The sequence below is a fragment of the Kogia breviceps genome, chromosome 11 (genome assembly GCF_026419965.1).
Source record: "Kogia breviceps isolate mKogBre1 chromosome 11, mKogBre1 haplotype 1, whole genome shotgun sequence".
NCBI classification, from domain to species: domain Eukaryota; kingdom Metazoa; phylum Chordata; class Mammalia; order Artiodactyla; family Physeteridae; genus Kogia; species Kogia breviceps.
In genome coordinates, this window is record NC_081320.1 from 2,242,143 (window position 1) to 2,250,698 (window position 8,556).

The following is an 8,556-nucleotide window of genomic DNA, read 5'->3' on the forward strand; positions in this document are numbered from 1 at the left end:
CACCCCGAGAGCGGAGTCGGCAGGCCTGGGCGAGGCCCGGGATTGTGCATTTCCGACGAGTTTCCAGGGGACGCCGACAGTGCAGGTCCAGGACCGCACGTGTGATTTTAATACCACAAGCCCACCCCAAACACGTTTCCCAGACCAAGTTAAGAGCCCTGAGTCTAAAAGCCTTAGAAATTAATTTATGAGATACTTTTCCCTGTTTTTTCTTTAGGGCAGACGGCACTGGAACTTAACTATCAAAGTTATGGTGTTTGTGACTTAAAGAAGGGGAAAGAAATAGGGTGGAAATGGAGTTTAAGGGGAAAGCGAGGGGAGAAGGACATTAAAAACAGGTGGGATGGAGGAAGGATCCCCAAAATGACACTAACCGGCTTTTCAAATGGCCAACACCTGACGGTGGTGTGTGTGTGTGTGTGTGTGTCAGTGCCAGAGCACTGATTTAGTGAACAACCCCTCCAGTGTTCAGAGACAGCTCTCGACTTCTCATTATGAAGGGATAATTTTCAACAACGTAAGACGGTACCTGTCCAGACACCATCTGGGGGTCCTGCCTGCTCCCCTGACATCTCAGTGCATCACCCCAAAACCCTCAGTTCCAGGCCTCGGTAGTTCAGGCCCCTCCGGAAGATTCCTGAGTCACTGTAGATCCTGTAAAGGGCTGAAAACCTTTGACTTCCTTCATTCCACTTTTTTCATCCCAACGGGAAACTTAGCCCTTTCCACCAGTGTCCCATGACAATTTTAAAAATTCACTCCCACCGAGACTTCCGGTGGCCACGGAAGCTTCCTTGTGCCTCTCGCAATTCCCCACCCCTGAGCCCCGGGCCGCTTCACCTGCCTTCTCCCCCACCTCTCGCCATGATCGCCTCACGAGCAGGATGCATTCTTGTGCAAACACATCCCCTTCCCCTGTCGCGCCCGAGGACTCAGCTGCGGTCCTCCGGGGCAGAGAGACCCACCCTCGATTACAAAAGCCGTCATCCAAACGTCTCTTTCAAACAAATCATTAGATTTGTGATCAAAGTTGGAGGCATGCTGGTGAAGAGTCGTGGTCTCTGCTTTAGTAGGAAGATTAGCTATATTCAGCCGTTCCGTTTGCAATAAACTTTCCCTTTTAGGATCGCTTTAGAGGTAAAGTAAGTGGAACGCTAGCGTGGAGAATTGCTGTACGCCTCACACCCGATTCCCCCTGTTGACATCTTACGCTACTGGGGTATATTTTTCACAATCAGTGAACCAACAGTGATGCATTACTATTACTGTGTCCATGCTGTGTTCAGAAGTCCTTAGCTCTTCCCTAAAGTCCCTTTCTGTCCCAGGATCCCACCCAGGAAGCCACGTCACATCGGGTCATCATTATGTTGAGTGTGTTTCCCTAAGCTCCTCTGGAAAGTGACAGCTTCTCAGACTTGCCCTGTTTTTCATGACCTTTTCCACTTGGAGGTACTTCGTAGGAGAAAGTGAGAAGACAAAGCCCAGCCTCTTCCCTTGCTGAGTCCTGGAGACACGGGTCAGATCTGGGCTGGGAGAAGAGCATTTTGTTTTCTGTTTGTTTTTCTCTCTCTCTTTTTTTAAATGTAAGCTTCAAGTTGGGTTAATTTTTTTTTTTGAATGTTATTTTCTTTATTTTTTTATACAGCAGGTCCTCATCAGTCATCCGTTTTATACACATCAGTGCATACATGTCAATACCACTTGCCCAATTCAGCACAACACCACCCTCCCCCCGCGGCTTTCCCCCCTTGGTGTCCGTATGCTTGTTCTCTACATCTGTGTCTCTATTTCTGCCTTGCATACCGGTTCATCTGTACCATATTTCTAGGTTCCACATATATGCGTTAATATACGATATTTGTTTTTCTCTTTCTGACTTACTTCACTCTGTATGACAGTCTCTAGATCCACGCACATCTCTACAAATGACCCAATTTTGTTTCTTTCTATGGCTGAGTGATATTCCATTGTATATATGTACCACATCTTCTTTATCCATTCGTCTGTCGATGGGCATTTAGGTTGCTTTCATGACCTGGCTACTGTAAACAGTGCTGCAATGAACATTGGGGTGCATGTGTCTTTTTTTTGTGTGTGTGTGTGGTACGCGGGCCTCTCACTGTTGTGGCCTCTCCCGTTGCGGAGCACAGGCTCCGGAAGCACAGGCCCAGCGGCCATGGTTCACGGGCCCAGCCACTCCGCAGCCTGTGGGATCCTCCTGGACCGGGGCATGAACCCGTGTCCCCTGCATCAGCAGGCGGACTCTCAACCACTGTACCACCAGGGAAGTCCATCATGTGTCTTTTGGAATTATGCTTTTCTCTGGGTATATGACCAATAGTGGGATTGCTGGATCATATGGTAATTCTATTTTTAGTTCATTAAGGAACCTCCATACTGTTCTGCATAGTGGCTGTATCAGTTTACATTCCCACCAACAGTGCAAGAGGATTCCTTTTTCTCCACACCTTCTCCAGCATTTGTCGTTTGTAGGTTTTCTGATGATGCCCATTCTAACTGGTGTAAGGTGATACCTCATTGTAGTTTTGATTTGCATTTCTCTAATAATTAGTGATGTTGAGCAGCTGTTCATGTGCTTCTTGGCCATCTGTATGTCTTCTTTGGAGAAATGTCTATTTAGGTCTTCTGCCCATTTTTGGATTGGGTTCTTTGTTTTTTTTAATATTGAGCTGCATGAGCTGTTTATATATTTTGGAGATTAATCCTTTGTCCGTTGATTCATTTGAAAATATTTCCTCCCATTCTGAGGGTTGTCTTTTCATCTTGTTTATGGTTTCCTTTGCTGTGCAAAAGCTTTTAAGTTTCATTAGGTCCCATTTGTTTATTTTTGTTTTTATTTCCATTACTCTAGGAGGTGGATCAAAAAAGATCTTGCTGTGATTTATGTCAAAGAGTGCTCTTCCTATGTTTTCCTCTAAGAGTTTTATAGTGTCTGGTCTTACATTTAGGTCTCTAATCCATTTAGTTTATTTTTGTGTATGGTGTTAGGGAGTGTTCTAATTTCATTCTTTTACATGTAGCTGTCCAGTTTTCCCAGCACCACTTATTGAAGAGGCTGTCTTTTCTCCATTGTACATACTTGCCTCCTTTGTCATAGATTAGTTGACCATAGCTGCGTGGGTTTATCTCTGGGATTTCTATCTTGTTCCGTTGATCTATGTTTCTGTTTTTGTGCCAGTACTATATTGTCTTGATGACTGTAGCTTTGTAGTATAGTCTGAAGTCAGGGAGTCTGATTCCTCCAGCTCTGTTTTTTTTTCCCTCAAGGCTGCTTTGGCTATTCGAGGTCTTCTGAGTCTCCATACAAATTTTAAGATTTTTTGTTCTAGTTCCATAAAAAATGCCATGGGTAATTTGATAGGGATTGCATTGAATCTGTAGATTGCTTTGGGTAGTACAGTCATTTTCATAATATTGACTCTTCCAATCCAAGAACATGGTATATCTCTCCATCTGTTGGTATCATCTTTAATTTCTTTCATCAGTGTCCTATAGTTTTCTGCATACAGGTCTTCTGTCTCCCTAGGTAGGTTTATTCCTAGGTATTTTATTCTTCTTGTTGCAATGGTAAATGGGAGTGTTTCCTTAATTGCTCTTTCAGATTTTTCATCATTAGCATATAGGAATACAAGAGATTTCTGTGCATTAATTTTGTATCCTGCAACTTTACCAAATTCACTGATTAGCTCTAGTAGTTTTCTGGTGGCACCTTTAGGATTCTCTATGTATAGTATCATGTCATCTGCAAACAGTGACAGTTTTACTTCTTCTTTTCCGATTTGTATTTCTTTTATTTCTTTTTCTACTCTGATTGCCGTGGCTAGGACTTCCAAAACTATGTTGAATAATAGTGGTGAGAGTGGACATCCTTGTCTTGTTCCTGATCTTAGAGGAAATGCTTTCAATTTTTCACCATTCAGAATGATGTTTGCTGTGGGTTTGTCACATATGGCCTTTATTATGTTGAGGTAGGTTCCCTCTATGCCCACTTTCTGGAGAGTTTTTATCATAAACGGGTGTTGAAATTTGTCAAAAGCTTTTTCTGCATCTATTGAGATGATAATATGGTTTTTCTCCTTCAATTTATTAATATGGTTTATCACATTGATTGATTTATGTATATTGAAGAATCCTTGCATCCCTGGGATAAATCCCACTTGATCGTGGTGTATGATCCTTTTAATGTATTGTTGGATTCTGTTTGCTAGTATTTTGTTGAGGATTTTTGCATCTATATTCAGTGATACTGGTCTGTCATTTTCTTTTTTTGTAGTATCTTTGTCTGGTTTTGGTATCAGGGTGATGGTGGCCTCATAGAACGAGTTTGGGGGTGTTCCTTCCTCTGCAATTTTTCGGAAAAGTTTGAGAAGGATGGGTGTTAGCTCTTCTCTAAATGTTTGATAGAATTTGGCTGTGAAGCCATCTGGTCCTGGACTTTTGTTTGTTGGAAGATTTTGAATCACAGTTTCAATTTCATTACTTGTGATTGGTCTGTTCATGTTTTCTATTTCTTCCTGGTTCAGTCTTGGAAGGTTATACCTTTCTAAGAATTTGTCCATTTCTTCCAGGTTGTCCATTTTATTGGCATAGAGTTGCTTGTAATACTCTCTTAGGAGGCTTTGTATTTCTGCGGTGTCTGTTGTAACTTCTTTTTCATCTCTGATTTTATTGACTTGAGTCCTCTCCCTCTTTTTCTTGATGAGTCTGGCTAATGGTTTATCAATTTTGTTTATCTTCTCAAAGAAGCAGCTTTTAGTTTTATTGATCTTTGCTATTGCTTTCTTTGTTTCTATTCCATTTATTTCTGCTCTGATCTTTATGATTTCTTTCCTTCTGCTAACTTTGGGTTTTGTTTGTTCTTCTTTCTCTAGTTCCTTTAGATGTAAGGTTAGATTGTTTGAGATTTTTCTTGTTTCTTGAGGGAGGCTTGTATAGCTATCAGCTTCCCTCTTAGAACTGCTTTTGCTGCATCCCATAGGTTTTGGAGTGTCGTGTTTTCATTGTCATTTGTCTCTAGGTATTTTTTTATTTCCTCAGTGATCTCTTGGTTATTTAGTAACATATTGTTTAGCCTCCATGTGTTTGTGGTTTTTTACATTTTTTCCCTGTAATTCATTTCTAATCTCATAGCATTGTGTTCAGAAAAGATATTTGATATGATTTCAATTTTCTTAAATTTACTGTGGGCTGATTTGTGACCCAAGATGTGAGGTATCCTGGAGAACGTTCCGTGTGCACTTGAGAAGAAAGTGTAATGTGCTGTTTTTGGATGGAATGTCCTATAAATATCAATCAAATCTATCTGGTCTATTGTGTCATTTAAAGCTTGTGTTTCCTTATCAATTTTCTGTTTGGATGATCTGTCCATTGGTGTAAGTGAGGTGTTAAAGTCCCCCACTATTATTGTGTTACTGTCGATTTCCTCTTTTATAACTGTTAGCAGTTGTCTTATGTATTGAGGTGCTCTCATGCTGGGTGAAAATATATTTATAAATGTTATATCTTCTTGTTGGATTGATCCCTTGATCATTATGTAGTGTCCTTCCTTGTCTCTTGTAACATTCTTTATTTTAAAGTCTATTTTATCTGATATGAGTATAGCTACTCCAGCTTTCTTCTGATTTCCATTTGCATGGATATCTTTTTCCATCCCCTCAATTTTAGTCTGTATGTGTCCTTAGGTCTGAAGTGGGTCTCTTGTAGACAACATATAGATGGGTCTTAGTTTCTGTATGCATTCATCCAGTCTGTGTCTTTTCGTTGGAGCATTTAATCCATTCACGTTTAAGGTAATTATCTATATGTATGTTCCTATTACCATCTTCTTAATTGTTTCAGGTTTCTTTTTGTAGGTCCTTTTCTTCTCTTGTGTTTCCCACTTAGAGAAGTTCCTTTAGCACTTGTTGTAGAGCTGGTTCGGTGGTGCTGAATTCTCTTAGCTTTTGCTTGTCTGTAAAGCTTTTGATTTCTCCATCGAATCTGAATGAGATCCTTGCGGGGTAAAGTAATCTTGGTTGTAGGTTCTTCCCTTTCATCACTTTAAGTATATCATGCCACTCCCTCTGGCTTGTAGTTTCTGTTGAGAAATCAATTGTTAACCTTATGGGAGTTTCCTTGTATATTATTTGTCATTTTTCCCTTGCTGCTTTCAATAATTTTTCTTTGTCTCTAATTTTTGCCAGTTTGATTACCATGTGTCTCGGCATGTTTCTCCTTGGGTTTATCCTGTATGGGAACTCGCCGCACTTCCTGGACTTGGTGGTTATTTCCTTTTCCACGTTACGGAAGTTTTCAACTATAATGTCTTCAAATATTTTCTCAGGTCCTTTCTCTCTCTATTCTCTTTCTGGGACCCCTATAATGTGAATGTTGTTGCGTTTAATGTTGTCCCAGAGGTCTCTTAGGCTGTCTTCATTTCTTTTCATTCTTTTTTCTTTATTCTGTTCTGCAGCAGTGAATTCCACCATTCTGTCTTCCAGGTCACTTATCTGTTCTTCTGCCTCAGTTATTCTGCTATTGATTCCTTCTAGCGTAGTTTTCATTTCAGTTATTGTTTTGTTCATCTCTATTTGTTTGTTCTTTAATTCTTCTAGGTCTTTGTTAAACATTTCTTGCATCTTCTCGATCTTTGCCTCCATTCTTTTTCCGAGGTCCTGGATCATCTTCACTATCATTATTATGAATTCTTTTTCTGGAAGGTTGCCTATCTCCACTTCATTTAGTTGTTTTTCTGGGCTTTTATCTTGTTCCTTCATCTGGTACATAGCCCTCTGCCTTTTCATCTTGTCTATCTTTCTGTGAATGTGGTTTTTGTTCCACAGGCTGCAGGATTGTAGTTCTTCTTGTTTTTAATTTTAAAAAAAAATTTGGCTGCTGCACCTCATGGCATTTGGGATCTTATTTCCCTGACCAGGGATCGAACCCAGGCCCGGGCAGTGAAAGCACCGAGTCCTAACCACTGGATCACCAGGGAATTCCTGGAGGAAGAGCATTTTGAATCAGGTATAATAGATGGAGAAATATAGCATGTTCTTGGATTGGAAGAATCAATATTGTGAAAATGACTCTACTACCCAAAGCAATCTACAGGTTCAATGCGATCCCTATCAAATTACCAATGGCATTCTTCACAGAATTAGAACAAAAAATTTCACAATTGGTATGGAAACACAAAAGACCCCGAATAGACAAAGCAATCCTGAGAAAGAAAAATGGAGTTGGAGGAACCAGGTTCCCCAACTTCAGACTATACTACACAGCTACAGTAATCGAGACAGTACGGTACTGACACAAAAACAGAAATATAGATCAATGGAACAGGATAGAAAGCCCAGAGATAAACCCATGCACATATGGTCACCTTATCTTTGATAAAGGAGGCAAGAATATACAATGGAGAAAAAACACCCTCTTCAATAAGTGGTGCTTGGAAAACTGGACAGTTCCATGTAAAAGAATGAAATTAGAACACTTCCTAACACCATACACAAAAATAAACTCAAAATGGATTAAAGACCTAAATATAAGACTGGACACTATAAAACTTACAGGAAAACATAGGAAAAACACTGACATAAACCACAGCAAGATTTTTGACCCACCTCCTAAAGTAATGAAAATAACTAAAATAAACAAATGGGACCTAATGAAACTTAAAAGCTTTTGCACAGCAAAGGAAACCATAAACAAGACGAAAAGACAACCCTCAGAATGGGAGGAAATACTTGCAAACGAATCAACAGACAAAGGATTAACCTCCAAAGTATAAGGACAGCTCATGGAGCTCCATATCAAAAAAACAAAAAACCCAATTAAAAAATGGGCTTAAAACCTAGACATTTCTCCAAAGAAGACATACAGATGGCCAACAAACACATGAAAGGATGCTCAACATCACTAATTATTAGAGAAATGCAAATCAAATCTACAATGAGGTATCACCTCACACTGGTCAGAACAGCCATCATCAAAAAATTTACAAACAATAAATGCTTGAGAGTGTGAGGAGAAAAGGGAACCTTCTTGCACTGTTGGTGGGAATGTAAATGGATACAGCCACTACGGACAACAGTATGGAGGTTCCTTAAAACACTAAAAATAGAGCTACCATATGACCCAGCAATCCCACTGCTGGACATATATCCAGAGAAAACCATAATTCAAAAGGACACATGTACCCCAGTGTTCACTGCAGCACTATTTACAATAGGCGGGACATGGAAACAATCTGAATGTCCAATGACAGACGAATGAATGAGGAAGATGTGGCACATATATACAATGGAATATTACTCAGCCATAAAAAGGAACAAAACTGGGTCGCTTGCAGAGATGTGGATGGACCTAGAGTCTGTCATACAGCGTGAAGTCAGCCAGAAAGAGAAAAACAAATATCATATGTTAACGCATATATGTGGAATATAGAAAAATGATACATATGAACCTATTTGCAGGGCAGGAATAGAGACACAGATGTAGAGAACGGACATGTGGACACAGTGGGGAAGGGGAGGGTGGGATGAAATGGGAGATTAG